The sequence below is a fragment of the Falco cherrug genome, chromosome 8, assembly GCF_023634085.1.
Source record: "Falco cherrug isolate bFalChe1 chromosome 8, bFalChe1.pri, whole genome shotgun sequence".
Lineage (NCBI taxonomy): Eukaryota > Metazoa > Chordata > Aves > Falconiformes > Falconidae > Falco > Falco cherrug.
The window spans coordinates 53,037,507-53,062,418 of record NC_073704.1 but is presented as its reverse complement, the minus strand read 5'-3'; the positions used below and the strand labels follow the sequence as shown (position 1 = coordinate 53,062,418).

The window sequence follows — 24,912 nt, the reverse complement described above, 5'->3', positions numbered from 1 at the left end:
CTGTTTTCCATTAGGATATTCTTCCTTCGGATCAAAAGCGTGGTTAAATATAATAAACCTAGGATACAGATAACAGGGGAGGAGATTGTCTGAGTTCAGTGTTTCCTGCTTCCCTGTACAGAGGCACTTTACGCTTGTTGCCACAGGTGTTTTTAAAGGGTATGTTGTAACCATAGGTACTCCTGCCCTCTTCCTCAGTGCATCCAGGATGCGTATCCACATACTTCTCGGTGCTTATTCACACACGTTTCCTAGCAGCTTCCCCCTCCCTGTGAACCCAGACCTACCGGGGAGGCCAAGGGAACAAAGACAGACCTAGTGCACAACAAGGGTTAATCTTATTTATGCTACTTTTTTTTTCAAGGTGGGCTTTGGCAAAGCCATTCGTCATTCTGCCTGCAGCTGGCTCCTGTCCCAGGGCAGGGGGACATTCTGCCCAGATGCTGGCTCCCTTGAGCAGGTGGCTGGGGAGGGCTGGGGGCTGCGGGAGCTGCATTGCACGTGAGGCTGGTGGAGGGAAAAGCTGGGGAGAAGAGCCTGGGCACTATTTGTTCAGCCAAGATAAATGCTATGATAATTTACTTTCCACTTCTCTCTCTCCCTGTAAGATGGATTTTTTTTTTTTTCTAACGTTCACCATCATTCACTAGATAGGGGGCTTTTATAAGAACACATCTCTAATTTCTATCATTAGCAACATATGTGCAGATGCAAGGTTTTGGGTAGTCACCAATCACACCACTTACTGCTTATTGTAATGTCCCAACACTTCCCCTCCTCCCTCACCATCCCAAAGCAATTAGCAGGAAATTCAGCTGCTGCCTGAATGGACACATTTTCAGCAATCTTACTTAATTCTTTATTTACTGTAAAATAAGCAGGAAAAAAATTTGCAAAATCAGTTCCTCTTCCGAGAATGGATTAGTTTTCTTTCATCACATCTCAGACTCTCTCTGCCCTGCCCTTTCCCCATGTATCCCAATTTCTGATGAGCTATGATGAAAAGCAGGCAGGAAAACATTTGATTGTTGCCCATGAATTCCTCGAGTGAACACGTTTCGGAGGTAACTGGTGTGATAAGAGCTGAGCTATTCTCAATCAGCACTTGGAGCTGATAGCCTCCCTTCCTGCGTTAGCAGTGCCTTGTACTAAGTGAGCTGAAACTTCTGGATCATTCATAGCAAGACCTGATGTAATTTCATGCCGACAAAGAGAAAATGAAATGCCTGATCTATTATTTTTATTAAGGAAGGTTTTTAGCAGTGGGAATGGGGTATGGTGAAACAGCAGAGGGACTGGCTGATGGAGGGGGAAGCAGCAGTTTGATGGAGAGAGAGAAGCAAGCTGGTGTCTGCTGTATTGACTGATATCTCCCTCTTTAAACAGAGCCTTGAACATCACTGCTTCAGGAGTAAAGTACTCCCTAGTGTGAGCACAGACATCAAAACCTGGCCTCACAGAAAAGGGATCTCAGAGGTTTCCTTTTGATGCTCCGCACAGTCAAACAAACAGCTCACAGGTCTGTGCAGTCACGGAGGTACACCTGTGGGAGCACCTTCCCCTGCTTTCAGAAAACAAGGAGGGGATGGGGAGGAAGATGTCTGTGTTGCTGAAAAGCTTTAAGTCAGCTCTGAAAGACTCAGAGGGCTCTCCCCTTGCCAGCTTTCAGCCTTCCCTCCTTCCCCTCCTGCCTTCCCTCCTCAGGTGGAGCCCAGGCTGGAGAAGGAGGAGGAGGCAGAGGTGGAGGAGGATCGGGGCTGCGCCAGAGCAGGGCTGCAGGCTGGCACCAAGGACTTCCCAAGGGCTTCTGGGGAAAACTGGGGCCATGCTTGTAATCCAGAAAGGCACCTCTGGCTGTCTCTGCTGAAGAGATGAGAGCATCCACTCAAAATGTCTTCTCAGAGGTATATAGACATTTAAAGGAAAACATAAAAGTGTTTTGCATTGCCTGGGGCGCAGCCCACCAGTGCTTCAGCCCATAACTAGGTCTTCTTCACCTCCTTCCCCCTTTCCTTTCTCAATTTAGATTTGCCTTTAGACATGCAGAAGGCTAGGTCCTTATTCCCAAGGCGGGTGAAGGGGAGAAGAGTTGTTTTTCTGAACAAAATATGCCATTTGGAGTTAAGCAGCTCTGGTTTATCCTCCCAGTGCTGTCTCAGCCTCCGTCTCTGAAACATGTATGCCCCTGACCACCCTTCTCCTGGCTGTTCGGCCAGTCCGGCAGAGAGCTCTGAACTGTACAGACAGCTAGGGCTTGCTGTTACCGCTTAGAGCTGTCTAAAACCCTTCCAAAAGAAGCTCTTCTGGTATCACTGGTTGAACAGGGTTGTCTGGGCTAGAGCTTTGTCTTTGTTCTGACCTGTGTCCCAGGTCCTGGCAGGACCTCCCAAGAAGCGTGTTATTGCCCACATGTTCCTAACCCTCCACCACATCAACAGTTTGTATTCTTTTAATTGGAGTAGCTCAGAGAACGGTATGAAAAGAGACATAAATGGGTTAAAAAAAGACACCCCGCAATGTTAAAGCTCAGACCATTCATGCCTTTGAAAACCTTGAGTCTGCGGCTGTAAAACAGCCATATCACCATATTGCTGGATGACTTACCTGTGTAGGAATGCTTTATGGGACTTAAATGTCTCGTGTTCCCCGTGTAAAGACTGGGGAAGTAATTACCTAAAGCTTGTTACCTGTGCGGCTTTTGCATGTGACTAAGAGCCGCATGTACCTCCAGAGAGGGTGCAGAAGTGAAACTGGTTTGGGGAAGTTAGTTCCAATGCTGCCAACGCATTTGGGATCTCCAAGGTCAAGGGTAGGAAGCATGCAGGCTAAGGTTTGAAATCCCAATGAGACACGTGCACGGATTGTGATATTCATAAATTCACAGTCCATGTGGCTCTTAGTCACATGCAAAAGCCCTACCCTTAAAGCTGCACTGCAAGTGATGTAGTAACCTTCATGAGCCTTTATTGTAAGTTTTAACAAATCCGACAAAAAATGGTTTTGTGCATCAGTGGGGATGCACGTAAGATCTCAGGGAAGTCAGGTGTGGGGGAAGGTTTATTACAGAAGATCCAATCAGTTACGAATCACAGTGTGACCTTCCCTTTCCCTTCCCAGCCTCTGCTGTAGACCATATGCTCTTCAGTCTTTTTTATTATTATTTGTCTTTTATCACAGTTGTTTTAAATCATATTGTGTATGTAGGAGCTTCCTGAGTTAGATGAGAGTAGCGTGATTGTTCGAAGGCAGCTCCATCGTGCCGCGAAGAGCCAGGAGGGGCAGCGCGCTGTGCCCGGGCAGGGGATAGCTGGTGGGCAGGTCAGGGCAGGCAGCGCTTCTGGGTGGGCAAAGGACTAAAGGCTGCACTGGAGAGATGTCCCTAGTGCAGCCGAGGACAACATTCCTGTCTTTTCCTTGTCCTGAAAGTCAGTGGAAAACAATTTTGCTAATACAATAAACTGAAGGATCTGATTCAGTTGGCAGTTACTTAAGGGGGCTGTTATTCATGAGCATCTTCCAAAAATCTGGAAGTTTCATGCATTAGTATGAACTGATTATGTATCTGAAAAAACATTTTGGGAAAGAACAGTATTTATGCATTGTGTAGTTTACCTACATACCTTTACTGTTTTACTATTTATTTATTTTCTGGGGGAAAAAAAAAAAGTTTGAGGCAACCAGCTTAGTTATTGTTAAACTGTTTTAAGCTCTTAAGTGGCTTGTTAGGATTCATGGATTCTTTTGTCTTTAACCCTTCCATGCTGCTGAGCACAGAGAACAGACACAACCCAACGTGAGAAACTGATGAATGAGAAATGATGAATATAAATGTTAAAGTGAATACATAGTCCATTGTAATCACGTAAACCTTTTGTGATGAATGCATAATATTAACATCCACAACTATGATAAAAGTCAATAAATCGATACCAGCATTCAAAGATCTGTGAGCTACAATTAATTTCTAAGGGATTTACAGAGAGGTTACAGCTGGATCGCTTGTGCTGGTAGAAATAATATTTAATTCTAATGAAGGAAATGGAAATAATTGACGTAGTGGGAGAATCAACTCTATAGTTAAGATTTTTATTTTTTTCCCTCCAAACGAGTAATTTCTTGAAAAGGCAAGTTAGGAGCCAGGGAAAAAATGCAGTGTTGCTGGAGCCAAGAGATTTTAGGGTAAAATAAACTCTTAAGCAGAAAAGTTTGTGACAATAAATATATGTGTGTGGAAGGATCTTAAAAGATTGCTGAGAGCAAACACCTTGTGTGCTGCTCAGGGACAGAGGTGATGGGAGAAGATTCCAAAGAAGTATAAATCGGACTTTCCTTGGATCCTTCTGGAGAAAATTACAAGTCTTTTCCTGGGGAGTTTTCCAGGAATGACAAATAGGAAGGAAAAAAAAGACCAAAATGACAAATTATTAGTTTTGAGTGATGGTGAAGGCTCGCTTGGCTTGGAAGTCATTTTTACACATGGTCATTTTGTCTGTTTCCCATTGAGGGACCATAAACTTGTGTCATGACCATATAACAAACCATACATAACCTCTTTTTTTTGACTTTGTGTTGTAGGGAAGAGATGGCAGTTTTCGAGTTGGTATCTAGTAGTAAGATGTGAGATGAGCAAGAGCATGGTCATGGGAGGACTGTCATCTCCTGCTGCACTTGGCAGATCCTCCATAGAGGATATCTGTTTCTTGACCCTCACTCAAACCGTTCCGTGTGGTCTGGCGTTTTGTACTCTCTAGCAGGGACCAAGCCAACTGGTGGAAGCTGATGGCGGCGTTTCCACCAGCTCGGCTTGGAAGGGAGTGTGGCTGTTCTTGCTGACTTTGCAATGAACAATGTAACCCAAGACAAAACTATTTTTTGAACTTAAACTCTGGGAAACAGCTCGTGAGCCCCAAGAAGGGTCTGGTCACATACTGCAAACGAGCCGTCCAAGGGTGTACCTTAGCACCAGGATTTACCAGCTTTTCAGGTGTTTCTGCACCAGGACACAAAACCAGAACAGCAGGAGAGATTCAGCAAGCTTTTTAGCTATGAAATATGCAACTAAACCATATTCGATAATCTATGCTTGAAGGAATTGTTAATGAAGGCAATCTCCTTGAGGCTTTTCATCCAGTCTCATCTCTTCCAAATGCAGTGCGATTCCTTGCGCTGCGGCACAGCATCACCGCTGAGAGCCCATTAGCCCCCTTTACACATGCTGTTGTGAGGAAGCCCCTTCCACACTTTTGGGTTTCTCCATCTGTGAGTTTTGGCAGGTCTTTAGGGTGCAGGAAGCTCAGGACACTGCCAAGTGCTTGTGAACTGAATTTGTCATGCTGCCACTCACACGCATGTCCACCAGGGTCCCGGTGTGTAGGAATGCATGTGTGGAAGCACGCACACGATGCTGCTCTGAACTGAGACCACCAAGTACAGCTGGTGTAGGCTGCTGAGGCACTCTCCTGGTAGCAGTGATACTTCTAGCTCCATGGTCTGCTGCCCTGTTTGGACCCATGGGGAGAGACTTGGTCTTACCTGAAGCTCAGGTGAAGTTCTAACCTGCCATAACTTTTAAGTTCAAGTATTTTCTTCATGTTTTTGTTTCTCATAAGATTTCCCAAGGAACACAAGAAAAGTCATAAGAGGTTTGTACTTTTCTCCCCTCCTGCTTTTGGACAAATACAACTCCATTGCGTAGTGCAGTGATTTACTTTTGCTTAAACGGGAAATAAATCTTAGTTAAAAGCCTGCTATGCAGTTGTTTTAGAGAATCCTCCTCCAAAAAAAAATGTTGCTGTCCAGAGGATAGAAATTAAATTATATTTAATAACAGAAGTTTACTAAGTCTTATAAAACCTTCTTAAAGTTAGGTAAGTGTTAGTAGCCATAACAGATCCAAAGCAGAATTTCACTTGCTCACAGAGTGAATAAATATTTTAACACTTAGAGCCATCAAGAGCTGTGCCAGTATTTAGTTTGTTTATATTCATTTGATCAGATGGCGTTGAATTTGGAAAGTCTTTGCTCGGTGCAGCAGGGTAAGCTGTGGCCACAGGGTGTGAGCTGTGTGGCGATCAGATGGAAACCCAGCATTATAAATTCCAGTTGTACGGTGTAAAAAGGTGCTGGGAGTTTATTCTGGCATCCCATGCTCTAATACTGGTAGCAATTTAACACAGAGATTTACTGCCACACCACCTCTGCATTGCAGGAGAGAAAGGTTCTGATCATCTGTTATTTTGGGTCAGTGACAGACCTATGTGCAACCTTCCAAGTTTATAGTTTTGGGGGACAAAAACTACCTTCAAGCTTCAAGTATCTGCCAGTTGGCTCAGTGGAAGTGAAGCTCTGGGCAGGTGAGCCACACCAGGGAGCATCTTTTGTGGTGTGTCTGGAAGCCAGCTGATGTATCTGGTGTATCTGGCCAGCTCAGCTGATGGAGGAGCTTGGGCAGCTGAGCTGATGGAGCAGCCTTGGGCAGCGAGAGCCAGGAGGGCTCCGGGCAGGCAGCCGGTGGCTCCCAGAGCAGCGGGCACACAGAGCCAGCCCAGGCGGCGTGTGCCAGGCTCCTCGGCATGGCCCCGCTGCCACACGCCAGCCCTGGCATGGGGACCGCATCTGAACTGCCCAGGAGCCAGATGTTATACGTAGCTGAGCTAGAGGGTGTTAATAAAAATGTGCTGCAACCATGGCATCCTCTTTTCCACGGTTGATTATCTTAATCAGAAGACAGTAAGGCCCAGCAGGTGACTTAAAGGCACTCAGAATCTGCAGTCCTGTTTCATACACTTCAAAGGAGAGGATGTTACCTGTTAGCAATGCAGGTGTTGTGCAGGCTCAACGTGCTAAAAAGCTGATTTTGAATCCCAGCTCTACTAGTAGTTCGATTTTGTAGTCCTGGTCGTGGCCTTTAACCTCCCTGTGTCTGGGTTTCCCATGGTCTACATGAACACAGTACTGTTAACTTCCTTCTCTTGCTAAGTGTGTGGAGCAGTTCCTGTCTGTAATCCTGAAATTTATTTAAAATCATCGTTATGACGGTCATTACACTTTGTGTGGTGCTGGAGATGGGAGAGGGTGTTATCTCTTCTTCTCACTTAGACTAGAAAACCTCAGTTATGAGACAGGCAGGATGAGGAGGACAGGCTGGAGAGGAGCTGTACCTGGTTTGCCTCTGCAGCTCTTTGAGAGATCTTTGCTTTTGTTTATACTTTTGAAGCTATTCTTACTTTTCCTCATTTCTTTTAAACACTGTGATTTCCTCTCAGATAATTTATCCAGACAGGTGAAAAAAACATTTCAGCCATTGCGGGGAGGGCTGGTGTAGGTTGGCACCAGGGCAGTCGGGCATGAGATGTGTGTGGTCCCAAAGCTGCCTCACTCTACTAAGCGTGAAAAAACCTGGGAGGGTGGTCTTGAGTGAGCACTTCCAAAAGCTTCAAGGCTGGAGTGATGTAAACCCATGGGCTTGAAGCATCATCAGAGCTAACAGAGGCGAGTTAGTGCTTAGCTGTGTGGGTGGCAAAGCAGTCGTGGGTGAGACGTGGGGAGCTGGAGGTGCAGCTGGGGTAGGTGCTGTGCCAGGTCATGCCCAGATGGATGTCCTGGAGCAAACAGAGCACACGCAGAGCAGCTCAGCACGCACCCAGGGCAGCTGAACGTGCACAGCCAGAGCAGCACCTGCATGTGCTTCTCTTGCACTGACATTGCTGGGTTTTTCATGCTATAAATAAGGCTTCTCCTTGCAGACAGGTCCATAACTTTCCTGTCTTCTACATTATACAAAACAAGGAAATAACGTTTTTAAAATTCACTTTATAGTAACGCTTGTTTAAGCTCTCTGTGTTTAAGCTGACTGAAGGTCGAATGAATGTTGCTAACAATGCAGTCATTTCAGATGGTAGGTGATGCTCCCCAGATGCCCATCTGCAGACAAGCTCACAGAATCACAGGAATGAGTTATCTCCAGGATAACAAGGGATACCTCTGGGAAGAAAACTCTTCTCCAGATGGAAAAGCAAAAAGCTTTTGTACTGAGCATAAAGAGGCTTATCCTGGCACCTCTGGGGCTTGCAGACAGACGCACACTGACCACCTCCTGGGCAGCAGCTGCAACATATTGCCAACAGGTCCCCACTGAACCGAGCACACCTCCACCTTGGCAGGACCGGGGGAGCTCCAGTCCCTGTACTGGTGACATTGCAGCACAGAGCATGGGGCATCTCACACTCAGTGGTGGCTTTCATGACCTGTACCTCCTATGCCACGACTGTGTGAAGGAAACTTGGTCTGTACAGGACCTGGACAGGAGCTGGCAGGAAATTTTGGGTCAGCCACTGCCAAGTTTTGAATAAGAATCACGTGTGAGAAGGATTTGTGTCTGCTGCCAGATCACCTCTGAGGGCTAGCAGCACTTAGGTCCCCCGCAGGGAGAGATGCCTTCTCTGTGCCCAGTGCAGTGTTGGTGGGCTCGGGTGCCCCGCAGCCTCCTCCATGTACACCCCGCTGGTAACTCCCCATGACAAAAACCCAGAGGCCAAAATCAGATCCCTCAGTTCTGCTCCACACAAGCAGCATAATGTGATTAAAGAGTGGCAGCTGTTGTGGGATCTCTAAGATTAAGGTCCCTGCCTGGGCCATGGAAGTGATGGAGGAATTGCAGGTTGCCCCAAGAGCCCTTCTCAGGCCTGATGGATTCACTGTCTGCCCTGTTTGGTTTCTGGTGCTTCAAGGATGCCAAGGCTGCATTGAACACTGTGCCATCTCTGACAGGTGTTGAATCAAATGGTTAAAAAAGATGGAAGGGGAAATAGGTACTGAATCCACAAATTACTTCCCTAAGGGTGCAGGAGAACGATCAGATACATATGTTGTGGATAAACCTGTCCTTGTAATAGCAGGTGATGGAGGGAGGAGAGCTTCTGAAGGAACTGCCCAGCTGGTGACTTAGCCACCTTTTGCCAGAAGCACTTCTTGGCCGTGCATAAGAAAGATGCACATGCAAACCCCCCATTTTCATTCTTTCCCTGTGGCTCTTGCTCTGGTGTCCCAACTCTGCTCACACCCATGTCCTAAAGAAGTCCTGGCAGGGACTTCAGATTTCCCATTGCCATCATGTGAACCAAGCCCCCGTTGACTTTCCCTTCCAGCCCTGGGCAACACGTCTGGGGAGTGTGGACAGAAATGCCTCTCAAAGCAGTTACCGATTTAGTTTCAACAACAGTAAAATTTCATATCCAGGCTATGTTGTGGACCCTTAAATAATTCAGCTTTGGATGAAGAGGTCTGGTAGACACACCTGGAACTTATTTCCCAACAAGAACATTTATTTTTGGTTGGTTTAGCACTTGGCAGCTTCTTAGGACAAGTAGATTTTTCATCTTTACTTTATGATGGACTGTGTAAGTATGAGTAAAAGTTGGTTGTTTCACTTGCAGTGAAGAAAATAAAATTTATAAAAAGATCTTTTGGCAAACACCCACATTGGAGTTTTTAAAAGCAGTCTCAAAATACTAAACTGCATCTGTAGGCTGCAGCTACTCCTCCACCACCGTGTATCCTTGTACTCCATAAAGGGAGTACAAATTGACAGGAAATCACAATAGCAACTTTTAAAGCCTTTTTTTTTGTGTTTTTAGAAATAGCTGCATAATTTGCAGAGCAGTGCTGTGTTGTCCCCATGTATTGCCATACTGGCAGTACTGCCATGGATGTGCCTGGAGGCAACAAGGAGGAAAGTATAGGCTGGAGCATCCTACAGATGTGCTGGGCAAAGTGTGAATTCCCCTCCGCCTCTTCTTAAAGGAAATGTGCCCATTTTGGCTTTCCTGTTTCTATGGTGCAATTCATAGTCAGCAGTTGTTCAGATCTGGTCACACACAGACCCCAGCTGGTGCGTATTCAATACAAGGGTTTAGCATGAGTACCGAGACCGTGAAAGAATGAAGCTTGAACAGTTGGGTGAAAGTAAGGGAATGTTAGTGAAAAATAACAAAAGATAGCTTGTAAATTCAGAAGACTTACAACCTCCAAGGCCAGCAGAAGCTCTTTCCTTACATCAGATTTCTTCCCCCAGATGAATCCACAAAGGACAAGTACATCATATTTTTCGGAGACAAAAGCTGAGAAATTTGAGGTCTTTCTTAAGCTGGTTTATCTGGTTGTGACCAAACCTTTTTCTTGTTTTAAACTACAGAATTTCAAAACAAAGACCTTTATTGATGCTGCTTGTGCCCTGATGCCAAACTCTTCCCAGTATCACAGAACATCCCATCCATACATCCTTGCAGTCTGAGCATGTTGCAACCTCCAGACTGATTTAGCACAGAAGGAACACACCATGAGTCCAGGTGAGCTCAAGAATAAGGAGTATCTCATTCCCAATAACTACGGAGGGTATGTGTTTGAATACCTATGTTATCCTGGATAATTTTAGATGTAGATCAATTTTAGATTAAGAAATATGAATGATAAACTTTGCTGACAACATGCAGATTCTTTCCTATACTTATTTTCCATTTGTGGACCATTCATTGCAACTTTTTGGTTTCTGATATTGCAGCTATTTTTGCTAAGTTTCATGGGACATACTAGTTGCATACTGTTGATTCCTTCACCCAGTTGCATTATCTTAGTGACTAAACCAGGTTTTCATTGCTAGTCCTTGCCATTGCAAATCCAGAATTTATTTTTAAGTAGTGCACAATACTCAGTCCCTCTGAGCTTTCTTACAGATTAATTTTCTAGAATATTTACAGTGGTGACTGTAACTGCCAGAAAGCCAGCGATTCTTTGTACCTGGGAATAAAAAATGGAAATTTCAAATCTACTCATGAACAACATGAGAATTGCAAAATGCTTTCAAACTGTTTTTTAGAAGTTTCTTTTTGAAAATTTCAAAATGAAATGGAGTGTGGCAGTCATCCCTGCTTGGGCGATGAGGAGGTGGGAGATTGGGCATTGAGAAGCGGTGGCCAAGTGGAGACAGGGTTTTAAGGACTCCTGGCAGTGGTAGCTTTGGACTGTCTCTCCGCAGGAGACAGTCTGGAAAGGCTTCAGTCCTTCAATCTGAGCAGGTCACCAGGGAAAGTGGCTGGAAGGCATGCAGGCCTGGACCTGCCAGCTGGATTTGATCAACAGTCTTCCCAAAATGCATATGTGGGATGCAGCATCTGGTGTTTGATGATACTGGTGCATTGCCTTGAAAACATCATGTTCAGAACCCCCTAACCTGCTCCCAGACCTCCAGGGCACGTGGGACCCTCGGCACCTCCCTCGCAGCCATGTCAGTCCATGCTTCCAGCTCCGAGGACCTCAGCCTGAGCTGGTGGTTTGTTGGCCAAGGTGGTGGCTGTCACCTTTGCTCAGCACTCTTGTCCATCATGACTACTCACGTGTGAGGCAAGGCTCCCCACCCGCTGGGTCCGACTGGAGCAGCTGGTGTCACTGGGGACTGTTTACACCTTCCAGTCGAGGCTGAATGGGAAATCCGTTCAGTAAACACTACCAGGGGAGAGTGGATATTATTTATTTAGTGTGATAATGTAACAGCAGTGGGTTAGTCAAACAGTAATTAGCAACAGGTCATGCTATAATTAGAGAGTCTGTTGCAGTTGGCTACCCCTTACTGAATGCCACTAGTAAGTCATCAAGTGTCTGGGGTAAGGGATTAGTTTGGGAAGCGAGTGCTTTCAGGCACAGTTAGGACTGTTTAGGAACATGCAGTTCTTTTTATTTCCCTCCTTTTATCCTGGCAATTAATGTAACAGAAGGCTCTGAAGTGGCACTTGCTTTTCTCTTAGTTGTGAGAAATCCTGAACAAAAGCTCCAAACAGTTCTCTTGAGTGATTAAATCTCATTTGAATGAGCTTGAAGTCTCAGGGGGTACAAAGGAGTAATTCTTTTCTCTGCTCTTACAGAAGGGGGGAAATGAAAGTTCTGCTTCTCAAGCACAGGTTTATATTTTACATATTTTTTTTTTTCCTTCTTGCTGTTCTAAGAATCAAATTTCCACAATTCTATTGTCTGAACATCAGAAGTTTCTCTTGCTTAGACAGGCAGTGAGATTCTGGCATCTCATATGTGAAAGGAAAAAAAATACCTCAATCAGTTATCTGCATTCTGGTTTTTTGCTGAATCTTTTTTCCACTGAATGATTTGCTGTGTTTAAAGAATGAAAGACTGAAAGACTGAAATCAGTGACTAGAGATGGAAGGTAACTACTAGGTAAATGCCATGCACATCAGTCTGGATACATTACTCAATCTTCACACCTTTGGATGCTCCTGCAATGCCTTTACATTGCAATTTCATCTTTACAGTCATAGCTTTCCCCTCCATTAGCCTGACTGTCTGGAGAGACACCCATTTCTTCTCTCTGTTCAGCAGATTCACTCACAGATTTTGCTTTGCCATTATCTGCAGAGATTTGCCTCCCAACAGGAGTGTGTTTTGTTGTGCTGCGCTGTTTGACTGCAGCAGTCGTAATCAGTGCAAGTCAAAGATATGCATCTTCTTGCTTGTCTGAATTTGCTTGGTTTCACCTTTCAGCCCCCAGAATGTCTTCTGCCACCAGGATTGTCCTGTTACTAGTGACCTGTTTCTTGAGTATGTCCTTGCAGGACATACTCAAGTCCTTCTTCAGCCTCTGCTGGGATAAATTAGATTCCTCTCCAGAAGCATCCTATGGTCAAAACATCTCTTCATGTTCTTTTATAAGGTTCATGGCTTTTCCCCTATGTGTTTCTGGCTATCCAACATGTCAACATCAGCATGGAGAAAGGTAGCATAGCAGCCTCATACCTGCTTTCTCATTTCAAGATTCTTCTGAGAACAATGTTAGCCACAACAAATGGCAGTAGGGACTTGCACTGAGCTGACGATGAGCAGGGACCTCATTTCCTTTTCACAGTCATCTGTTTCCAAGGCCAAATTGTCCCTGTCCTGTAAATACTGCCTTTATTTTGGCTTCCAAACATCTTGCCTTGCCTTGGCTATACTCAGTTACATATTGTTTTCTTGTAAGATGTATACAAGCAATTCACATTGCTCTGTATAGTGTCTGCCTGTTAAATTTATCAGAATCACAGACTGACAGACTGGTTGGGGTTGGAAGGGACCTCTGGAGATCATCCAGTCCAACCCTCTGCTCAAGCAGGGTCACCTAGGGCAGGCTGCACAGGGTCTCGTCCAGGTGGGTTTTGAATGTCCCCAGAGAAGACGACCCCACAGCCTCCCTGGGCAGCCTGTTCCTGTGCTCCACCACCCTCAAGGTAAAGAAGTTCTTCCTCATATTCAGGTGAAACATGTTGTGTTTCAGTTTGTGCCCATTGCCCCTGGTCCTGTCACTGGGCACCACTGAAAAGAGCCTGGCCCCGTCCTCCTGGCACTCGCCCTTGAGATATTTGTAGCCCTTGGTAAGATCCCCTCTCAGTCTGCTCTTCTCCAGGCTACGCAGGCCCAGCTCTCCCAGCCTTTCCCCACAAGGGAAATCCCACTGATCTTGGTCACCAGCAAACTCTTAAGTGATGATTTCAAGGGATTTTTCCTTGTCATGGGTAAAAAACTGAGTAGCAGAAAACTTATAACAGATTCCCAGAAGACCATGCTAAAACCAGAATTGCTGGGCAGCATTTCCATTTTCGCATGTATGTTGAGACCTCTCGCTATACTGGGTTTAATTCTGCTCAGGGGTCCTGTGTGGAGTCGATACTGTCGTTGCTTCCTTATCAAGACCACATGTAATGCCAAAATCAAATGCTTTTCTCAGAGAATACAGCAACTTATTACAGCAGTATTGTTGCTGATTATCACTGAAAATACCGAGATGGCAAATTTATTCCCCTCTGGTCCACAGTGATTTGCCAAATTCTGTCTAGAGCTTAACGATGGTGATGGTGGGGTTGTGTGTTTACGGGTAAGAACCAGGCGGAGGGCCAGCAAGGCAGGTGAGGCAGTGGCAGTCTGATACAGACCGCCCAGCCAGGGTGAAGAGGTGGGCGAAATATTCTAGAAGCAGCTGGGAGAAGTCTCACAGTTGCCAGCCCTTGTTCTTGCAGGAGACTTCAACTTGCCAGATGTCTCTGGAACTACAGCACAGCAGAGAGGGAACAGTCCGGGGGTTCCCGGAGCATGTGGAAGAGAACTGCCTGACACGGCTGGCGGGGGAGCCAGCCAGGGACGGTGCCTGCTGGAGCTGCTGTTTGTGAGGGGAGAAGGGCTGGGGGGTGATGTGATGGCTGGAGGCCACCTCGGGTGCAGCGATCACAAAATGATGGAGTTTTCCATTCTCGGAGAAGGAGGGAGGTCAGCAGAACTGCCCCCTTGGACTTGTGGAGGGCAGACTGGGCTGTTGAGGAGCCTGGCTGACAGGGTCCCTGGGCAGGCAGCCCTGAAGGGCCAAGGGCTCCGGCAAGGCTGGACAGTCTTCAAGCAGGAGGTCTTCAAGGCGCAGGAGCATGCTGTCCCCGTGTGCCGACAGATGAGCCGGCGGGGAAGACCAGCCTGGCTGAGCAGAGAGCTTGGGCTGGAACTCAGGGAGAAAAGGAGTTGCTGATCTTTGGAAGAGGGGGCAGGGAACTCTGGACTTGGCAGTGCTGGGTTAACAGTTGGACTCGATGATCTTAAAAGTCTTTTCCAACCTAAATGATTCTATGATTCTTAATTCTATTCTCCATCTTTAATTCTTGATGAATTGCATTCTTTATGATCCATTTTATTATCATGCTGGATAGAGATTGCTAGAGCAATCCTGGATTGATAGGCTTATAATTACCTAGATTATCCACCTTATTCTTTCAAAATACTGGTACATTTTTTTTGTTAACTGTGATTGTCCAAGTTTACTAGAAATCAAGATCAACCATGTGTGAGGTTCCTTATAGCTCTCTTGAAGGTCTTTCTAAAGAAAAATATATCATTATCTGGACTTGCTAATTTTGAAGTCTAACATTAGTAATTGCTGTTTAACATTTTGTTTAATATGTGCAGGGATGGAAAAGTTCATCAACACATATTATGGCTCCTAAAAATATGACAGAAGTATTTACTGGTGGTGTCTGCTTTTCCTGAATCATGGTCAACAACTCCACTGTTTTCCAGCTGATCAACCTAATTTTTTATATTTCTTTTCATTGCAAAATGCTCAATTCAACCTCTTCTGCAGCTTACAGATTTGTCTACAACTGTTACTGCTTTCTGACCATTCTCCAGGTTTTTACTTTATATCCACAGCTACCAGATTCCCTTTTCTTCTCGTTACAGTGTTTTGTGTATTTTTTTGTCAGCTGTGACATCTGACCCGTGCCTCCCTACGGGGCTGTTGGCACAGAGGCTTCTCTGTGCTGCAGGTCTGTGACCTAGTGGTTATCGCTCTTTTCTGTTTACACCCTTCCTTCTGTTTTAACTCACTGTTTTCAGGGGTGTTAAAAACATTACTGTCTAAACTTTTTAATGCACATCTGTCTTTTCATATATTCCTGCTTTGTTTTTTTTTCCTGTTGGTTTCTCAGAAACATAGAGAACTGCTGTGATCACCATTTCTTAATCCGCTAAACATTTCCTCTTGGTGCAGCACCATGACATCCCACATAGAAGCCTTGGCCAAATGTACTCACGCTCATCCTGTCTTCTACATGATGCATCAAGATGAGGGAATAACCCACAGAGCTCTGTGGAGCTGATGCCTGGTCCAGGGTATGAAGCAGAAGATGCTGCTTCAGCACATCTCATCCTCAGTGGGATGCACATCCAAGAGTCCTTCCAGTATCACCAGAAATGAGGGGTGAAGCCTTCTACATTGAAGTCCTGCCAGATTTTAAGTCCCTTCCTTCCTTTGGAGAGCTGCTGATTCCCTGCAGAGCTAAAGCAAGCAGGGGTGTTAGGAAGCCTGCACTTCACTAGCAATGCAAAGCAGGATGCCATTATCGTGCCTCCCTCACGAGGGAAGCAATGGCAAAGGGTACATCACAGACGACCTGACAGAAACCAGCCTGAGGACATTTTTCAAGGATTAATAGCCTGAGATGTGCAGAACTTGAAAAATGCACTTGTTCAAAGTATGTGCGCTGGTAGAAATAACTGTTCTCTGAAACTACTGAAAATGAGCCACATGACATCTCATAGCTGCCAGGTGTCTGATATCAGACACAATTAGTGTCTGGACAGCTTGTTTTACCTGAAGAGTCTGGCTGATGAGAACTCACAGCCCACCTAAAGCATGTCCTGTCACTCTTACTTTGGAAATAACCTTTTGAAAGCAGTTTATCCTCCGAGCTCATTTATCCTTTTCTCTCTTCCCATCAGGAGTGCCATCAGGCTTTCAGCTTTAGCCCACCAAAAAACAATCTCCAGAACCAACTCTTACATTCTCACATCCTCAAGTTTATTTTGGTTTCTTCACTTCTAATAACCTGAGAAGGATTCAGTAATTTAATTTAAAATAAGTTGAAAACATCAGCAGCATCTTGGAAGGTACTGAGCTCAGCATAGCTAGGCAGGGAAAGACCCAACTTCTGCTCAATCCCTACCAGCACAGCTCTTGGCCCTGACTTACAAATATCTGCTCTGTGGTGGGATCACCTGTGGCTCCCACCTGGGATGATGAGTGGTAAAAGCCTGCAGCTGGTGCACAGGCTCTTGTTTGAGTCCCCTTGGCCCAGACTGCTGCTAGCAGTGCACGGGGGGTAGCACAACTGCCAGCCCAGCCTGGTTAGATACCGACCCCATGGTGACTGTTTTAACTTCTTTCTCTCAAGAAAATTTGCATACTCCAGTTGTTCCTCTCTGACCACCGCCAGAGAAGGTTGCGGTTTTATTGCTGCAGTATGTAAGTACCTACAGTCATCTCAAAGTAATTCTGTTACTGCTATCAAGTATTTGGAGCAAGCTCTTCTGTAGGTAGCATCAGAGCTGGTGTGCTGAGGAGGTATTATAGCATGTTCCCTCTTGCGTCATCTCTGTCTTTTAGAAAAGGAATTAATTAATTAACCTTTTGACTTTCCCTGATGGTATCAGCTTCTTAAACAGAAAAGATGGTGGCTGTGCACTTTATATGTTTTGTACAGATTTGGAGAATCACGTGGCCTCTTGGGGACTGTGATTATTTTAGCGTGCTGCTCAACTAATTTTTTGAAGGGAGCCGGAGGCAGATCAGGTTTAAGATGAACATACTCAGCCAGTTTTCTCTCCAGAAGCTGTCATCTTTTAATGGAGTGTGAAGAAATGGCAGCAGAGGTATGAGTCAGCTGGGTTGGTTACGTATATCTGTGGCTCAGAGCTCTGGGGATTTTGTCTCTGCTTGATTTTCTAAGATGTCCCATGAGGCCATGGCATTTCCACCCCAGCGCAGGGGCAGCAGAAACCTCCTGGCTCTGCTCTGTCAGTGGTAATCAAGAAAGTTGATGAGAAAGTGTGAATGTGGTGCAATGAGTTAAACTGTGTGGGATCAGTGCTGTTGCCCAGAGAGATATGTTGGCAACAGCTTCATGCTTGTGTTGGTTTATTTTTCTTAACCCCCCATGTTTACAGAGTTCTGGGGATTTTATTTGGGCCTTTTTTAGCAAGGGCAGTGCTCAGGTCAGAGCAGGTCTCTTGGCACCCTTGGGCAGGAGTGGGTAAGGTCTGTGCCTGTAGGCTTTCACACCATGGGTTATAAATTTCCATATAAATAAAGACTCTGTGAGATTACTGCTGCAAAGGTGTTCAGACAGATGCACCCCAAAGCTTCCCGTCAATAGTCGGTTCGGTCAGACAGAAGTAACAGGAAAGCTTTAATGCTCGAGATTTAAAGCTTCACCTAAACCCTTTGCCCAGCTGAAATTACAGGGGACATAATTCAGCACAACCCTATGGATTTCTTAATCATAGTTACACAGAAGTAATAACAATGAACAAAGATACCTTGGCCAGGAAATACTCTTGTTTCTGCTGAAGTCCAGGGGTTGCAGAACCATAAACACAGTGACTGGCATGTCTCAGCGCTGGGCTTCAAAGCAGGAGGCTGTTTCCTGCTTGTGTTTCGTAAGCTACAAAAGCACCTTATGGCAGCAATAAAAACAAATCAGGAGGATTTTATTCCAACACAATAAAGTTATAGTAATGTGTGACCTCCAGGTGGGGAGTGCAACGTGTCCACCACACGTGGACCCACGTAGGAAATCAGGCAGGCGTGGAAGGTAGTGCAAAAGACCAGTGACACTTTGGGTCCCTTTTATTGTGCTGTGAATGAATCACGGTGCCCACGGTGTGGTGGCAGCCTCAGAGGGCTCATCTGCAGAGCACGATGAGGAATCTTTCCTGGCTTGCTCATCTGCTTTGACTCATGGTCCCCCTCTGTGGCCTGGGTGACGCAGTGCTACCCTAGTGGTTTTGCAGGCAGGATGGGAATCCAAATGAGGAACAAAACCAGGTGGGAAAGGCTTGCCTGCACAGCTGGCAGAGCAAGGACCAGTACCGCTCTCCCCGTGATGTCTCTGCTCTCACTGCTCTTTTCCTCAGCTGTCTCAAGGTGCCAACTGCCGGCACATGGTCATTAGCAGAGCTCAGAACAGCACAGCACTGTGTCTTTGTGACAAGATGAATGCCCATAGTAACGTGTGTTTTCCACGGGTCATTTTCTGTTTGCTTTGGAGCAGGGTGGCTTTTTAAACCAGAGCCTGGAGCCTTGGGCTGCTGTAAACCAGAGAATTGCTGTGGAGTGACACGGTCACTGCCCGTCGCTGCTGCGGTGTTCTTGCTGGAGTATGAGCTAACCCCTGCCACGAGACCACCAGCACTTATCTCTAAAGTTCTTTTGCAGTAGGAGGGCACCATACTGGCTAGTAGTTTATTAAAGAATTGGTAAAAGCAAGGATCTTGTGTAAAGTGTAGACCTGCTCTTGACTGCAGCGAGCAGCAGGTCGCTGTGTGTGTGGCCATCTGTAGAGGCAGAGCAAGTTAGTGATGGAGCTGGGTGTCCTGTAGCTTGTCCAGGAGCTGTGAGTTACCTTCAGGACCATCACACCATGTCAGAACTGAAGGATTTCTATATTTACTAGCATTTATAGTGTACGTTTCTCTGCTGTGTGAACAGAGTTAAGTTTTTTTGAGTGCAGGCACAGAAAACACAGCTGGTGCCTTTCTGGGGCAGTGGTTTCCATACCCTGGTGTATGCTGGCAGGAGAACAAGAGTAGCTGGAAGGTGTGTTTTCTAGAGAGGGAAAATTTACAGTGAATTATTTGGAAGTTTTATGATACGTGGGTAAGAAGGAAACATGGTAGCCCTGTACAAATCCCCATCAAACACACCTATGGTTTCTAGTCCCTTGTGGTGATGAGGAGCACTAACATTGTGGCTTGTCCTTATAAACACAAACCCATTTGTGAGTGTCATGGGTTTCACGCCCATCTTGTGTTTCTGCCCGCACTTCTGATGCACTCGTTGAACTCAACCACCATTCTTGCCTTCATTTGTTGATTGATATCTTTTACTGTATCTTGGTCTTTTTAAGAGGCCCACAGACTCAAGCTGGATGTTTCCCTTGGCTTCCTATGCTGAGGGTTTGATACTGCATTCAAAGACTTGGGAGTGTTTTGGTTACCAACTGATAATAATTGCTGAAGGTGAGAGGAGCAAGTTGTGAAGTGTCATAGTACTACTGTCATAGTAAATAACCCCGCAGGTTTTATAGCTGCTTTCTGTCCTCAGAAATCTTACACAAATGTAGCGTGGTGTAAACAAGGATTTTGTACAAGTGTTTCTGCACTGGGAAAAAAAAAAAGTCACCCTTGAACAGCCCATGGAAACTTGACTGCTGTAAATATTTGGTCCTAGAGAACAAGTAGGCAGAATTGCTTCCACATGCCCTTTCCAAAGGGAACAGCCCTTACATTGTGCTGTCTGTTAGTATTTTTTGGTACTCGAACGTGGGATTTAAACTTTTGTTTTTGGAAGTGCAGAATGCCTTGGTGTAAGATTGACAAGGCACAGAGGTTACAGCTGAGAGGCCATGAGGGCCAGATTGATGTGAAGAGAAGCCTGCCTGTCTGCAAACAGGAGAGCACAAGGTGCTGGCTTCCTCCATGACCTGTGGCCCACCTGCGACTCCTGCATCCCCCGGGAACACGAGCCCATTAAACCCAGTGCTTGTGGTTTGGGTTGTCAAGCCAGAGGCTCTCTGAATTTAAAGAACTGTTTTGAAAAATAACCCTTCAGTGAAAAGACATTTCTTGTGTCTTTTTCTATTTAAAGCGGGACTCCAGTTTCTTCTTCAGGTGATGTGTCATGTCTATCTTTTTATTTTTCTACGTTTAAGTGTTGTGTTTTAACCTGCTGGAATGACATTTGATTAAAATCAGTTCAGCAATCTGTCTCTGCTGACAACTGAGGGACTTCTTATCAGCTTTGTCCTTCGTGGGGAGAAAAGAGACAGCAGTGACAGAGAAGGCAAGAAGTGCTGTGGGAGGAGGCAGTGCCTTCATCACCCTAATGGGCGGTGGAAACGGAGCTATTTCATCTGGGAAAAAACAAGTCTGATCACTGGTATTTCCTACTGCTCAAGTGTTGTCATGGGCAGGATATTCTCTTGCGACACTTGGAGGGTTTTGGACTGCTCTGCAGTGATGAGCAAGAAATTGTCTGTGGGTTGAGGTGGCTGTCACTTCACAGCATTGGTTTAATGCAGCCTGGGAAGATCTTGTCCAGTTAGCCTCTGCTAAAAACTTCTCTTTCTCTGATAATGATGAAGGTGGAGCTATGATAAAAGTCACAACCCGAAATGTGAAATGCGGTGGGAATTGAGCAACAGCTTTTTTTTATTCAATCACAGCTTTAATTTGGCAGATGTTCACTCCAGAAACTGAGGAGCCTCTTGAAATATCAGATTCAGATAGCAGTAGTAGTAGTAGTCTTTATTTATGCTAGAGTGATTCCTCTGGCCTCAATCAGGAATCGCAAATACTGGATGAAAGCTAAATGACTCCCTGTACTTGCAAGAACTTATACTCTGAGTTGTAGAGGACACAATTTCTATGGCAAGGCTAAATAGGCTTTCCAAACATCTGAGACATCTTTTTTTATCAGTCCACTGCTCTGTGTTACCCAAAAACAACAGGCGTCTGCAGGATGTCTACGCTGAAGTTGGAGGTTGCATCAGCTCGTCATCGCTGCACACCATACCCTGCTCTAAAAAGACAAAGGTGGCCAAAGATGGGGGAAAAGGGCATTTTTTTACCTTATGTTTGTAAAGAGAAGAGTGAAGTTGGAGAACTGCAGTGATAAGTTCAGTTCTTCACAGGGAGCATGAGACGCTCAGGAACTGAATTTAGGGTTACCCCTGTCTCCTCTCTGGTGCAGTAGAGCAGAAGGAACATATTCATCTGTATGTAAATACATATTCATCTGTATGTAAAATGAGATGGGCTTTTGAGACTGCTCAGTCCACCCTAGAAGCGGCTTCGTTTAAGATGTCAGAAATGATGAAGCAGCACAGTCCAGCACTGCAGGAAATGGGGGTGTAAGTTTTTCGGAATGACTCAATTCCTCTGTTGTCATCAGCTCAGCAGTGACAGAAAGTGGAACTAGATGGGCCTTGAGTGGGATGGAAGTGAATTGGTTGAAGAATGTGTCAGTGTCTCAGCTAATCAGTGCCTTGCAAGGAAAATGTCTTGGAAGACTGGCGTGGCTATTGCTGTCATCTGGTGGAACATTTTCATCTCTACTGGGCAGACCCAAGGCCATAGAGCAGATGAGCTGATGGTCACTTAAGAGACAGAATTAGTTGTTGTCCACCAGCTAACTTCTTATGGTCTCTGAGAAATGAATTCTTTGTTAATACCTTACAGCCACTGAGTGAAGTTTCCCCGAGACTCCCTACAGCTTTGTTGGGAAGATACATCAGTTTATCCATCTTCTCATTGCATTTTCCCTTTCCTATCCCCCACCACTTTGGAGGTGAGGAGGAGAAGGAGCAGAGGTAGAGGAGCATCTGCTAAGGTGACTCGGTGGTGTGTCAGGTGAAGGAGTGAGGCACAAGCATGCAGCTGATCCCATCTTGACAGATGGATGTCTTCTGACTTCCCCAAATGCCATCAGTGCGGCCTTGCTGAGGCTTATTACTGGATCACCCTTCCCAAGCCGGAGCCAGTCTCCTGTGCAGTGATGACTAAGGTTAGTCATACACATGTGGTATGTCTGTCTTGCTCTTGGTGGCAATGATTACTGGAGAATAAAATGAGTTCTTGTCTCACAAGGAAAGTCTATGGTGCTGTCATGTCAAGCCTGCTGGAGATGCTGGGCGGGTATTTTTTTTGCATTTAAAAATGTTGTGCTTTGCTGAAGTGAAAATACTAACAAGAGTACTGACTTCAGTTAAATTTCACTGGGCAAACAGTTCTTTGCAAAGGCCTTTATTTTTTTTGTTCAGTTTGGGTTTCTGTTAGAGAGTTCCATGTTTGATTTGTTGTTGTTGTAATGTAGAAAGCTTCGGTTACTGTAGAGGTCTCCATGATAGCATGATGGTACAGATACTGTGTAACTTCAGTGCGTATTAAAATCACAAAATTCTGCAGGAAAATCAAGCAAACAAGGTGAGCCCAAACTGGAATTTTGATGTACACAATCACTGAAAATTTTTTCTTCCATTTTGCAGGAGTTATCAAAATTAATTTTGTATTGACACCTGAAAGAGTGAAGCAATTTCTCTTCACTGCCTGAATTTAGCCCTTCGTGGTAATCGAAGTCCTTAGGTAGATCACTGTGGTGAGCTTTTCATTGCAGCCCCTGGTACCAAATCTGAAGAGGACACACACAAGAAGGCTCATTTGGGTGCGCACCTGGAGTGCGGAGGCTCAGCCTGACTCTCCAGTCTGGCCAGCGGAGCGGACCTGTCTCTGGGCAGGAGCCCGTGCTAGGAGCCAGGAACCAGATTCATAGGAGAAACCAGAGCCGGAGCCCCAGTCAGGTTCTGCAGCAGGTTGTGAGCAGGGCTGCTCTCGGCAGACCCATGATGGAAAAGCTCTGGAGCCCAGGAGAGGAAGACCATGGGTTTTCAGGACCGTTGCCCTCTGCCCATGCTGTAGAGCAGGGACTGCCCGTGAGCTGTCGGAAGCTGGATGTTCATGCTCAGGGACTATGACTTGGCCACAGGGATGTGCGTGGCTCCACATGCCTTAATCCCCGTCACACGCAACGGCAGAGCCTCTCTCCTGTGCTGAAGGGAATATTGTGTGTGATGGAGGGTGTAAAGGTTGAGTTAGGAGGTCAGTGTTGCCTTTCTGAGGCAGAGAACAGCTTCCTAATTGAGTATGAGTAATCACTTCAATAATAAAAAATAGCACCGGGTCCTCTGTGTGAGCCAGACACATTTACAGAATAATTTGTCGAGATTTTTTTTGTTGCATGGTATTGACATCACTTTCTTTAGGTCTGCAACAACTACAAGTAACCACTGCGGTGTCATGGGGGGAGCAAAAGGGAAGGAAGATCCAATTTTAAAATCCAGTATGGAGAAGCTGAGGAAAGCTGAATAAAGTCATTTGCTTAGTGTCCTTTCGTTGTATGTTCATTATATGCTTCATCATAAGTACTAGCAGCCCTTCAAACACCGCGGGTCTCCTGTGCAGTGGTGGGAGGTTTCCCATCCTGGGGGGCTGTGGGGTGTGAGGCTTTAAAGGCATTGCCCGTTCGGACCCAAATGGTGCCTGTTTGTGGGGAAAGAAATAACACTTGTGGGGAAAAAAAAAATGTTCTTAGGGCTGCAGAGCTTAGGAATATACAAAGAATGATAAAAGTAAACGGTATACGAGGTGCAATATAAGAAACGTGGTCACAGTGTATGGGGTGGCTGCCAGAAACACTAACGGCACAGTGAGATGTAGCTGGGTATTTGTGTACAAAATTCCTAGATTTATCAAAATCCTTAAAACCTTCATTTTTTTGCTATTTTGTGCCGAAAATGTCATTTCTACTGCATATATAAACACAAGTGAAGAAAATACAAATGGAAACAAAAATATTTTCTTGGGTTTTTAAGTGTCACACTCGCTGTGACTGAAGGACCAGCAGTGCTGGTGGCTGCGTAGAAAAGTACATGCTGATGAATAGGTAGGACAACAATCCTGATTGTACCGAAATTGTGAATTTTGCTTGTTTTAAAAAGTTTCACAAGGTACCTCTTAAACCCTGATACTGAAGGGAGTGTGGGGGACGGTGACGGTGCAGATAAGTGATTTTTATTCTGTTTTTTCTTATTCCTACCCTCGGCTCTTGCTGGGTCCCCCTGCTTTTCCTTGTAATTCAAGAACTGCAAAGCAGTTCCATAACTTCCCACTGCAGCAGTAAGTGAGGAAGCCGCTCTCCTTCGACGCAGCCAAGGAACAATTTCCCCTGAGTCGGTGTCAACAACATTTGAGCAGATTTTCCTTGTGACGTACCTGTGCTATCTCAGTGTTAAGATCAGTTTAATATCTATATCTTATGTCCAGGGACTGCTTCTGCCGTGCTCTGCGCCCTCTTGGTGGAGATCAGTCAATCTCATTGTGCCTCCCCAGTAAACCGAGACAACTGGCTTTCAAAGGATGCTGTTAGGCAGAATTCACCGGTGCTCACAAATCGTTCTGGCAGCCAGAGGGGATGGGTCAAGACCTCATGGGTTTTGTTGCAGTTTATAGAATGGTCTCTTAGGTTCTTATTTATCCTTTTTGAAATGACAGGACAGGGAAGAATGGATTCCTGTCCTCATGGAAACAAAGCGCCATATCGGACCTATTCTGATGGATTTGCGTCTGAATTAACTGAAAAAAAATTAACCTATATGCTGAACAAATGAATGATTTGAAGCAGTTACTTAAACCTCTTTGCAGATGAAATAATTAGGTTTCTTGTTGTCCATTTGAGCTCAAAGACTATTGATTGTATTTTTACATCCCCAAGACCATATT

At 45.4% G+C, this 24,912-nt stretch overlaps 1 protein-coding gene across 6 annotated transcripts in view; it reads left to right on the top strand.

Annotated features, from left to right (window-relative positions):
* HTR4 (5-hydroxytryptamine receptor 4) overlaps nt 1-24,912 on the top strand; it is a 146,342-nt gene that overhangs the window by 17,454 nt on the left and 103,976 nt on the right. For 5 of the 6 annotated variants that reach the window (XR_008733511.1, XR_008733510.1, XM_055718200.1 and 2 more), the window contains exon 2: nt 10,193-10,346. The exons of the other annotated variant lie outside the window; for it this stretch is intronic. The gene's annotated coding sequence lies outside the window, so the exon portion shown is untranslated. The remainder of the gene's footprint in view (nt 1-10,192; nt 10,347-24,912) is intronic. 6 annotated transcript variants of the gene reach the window in all.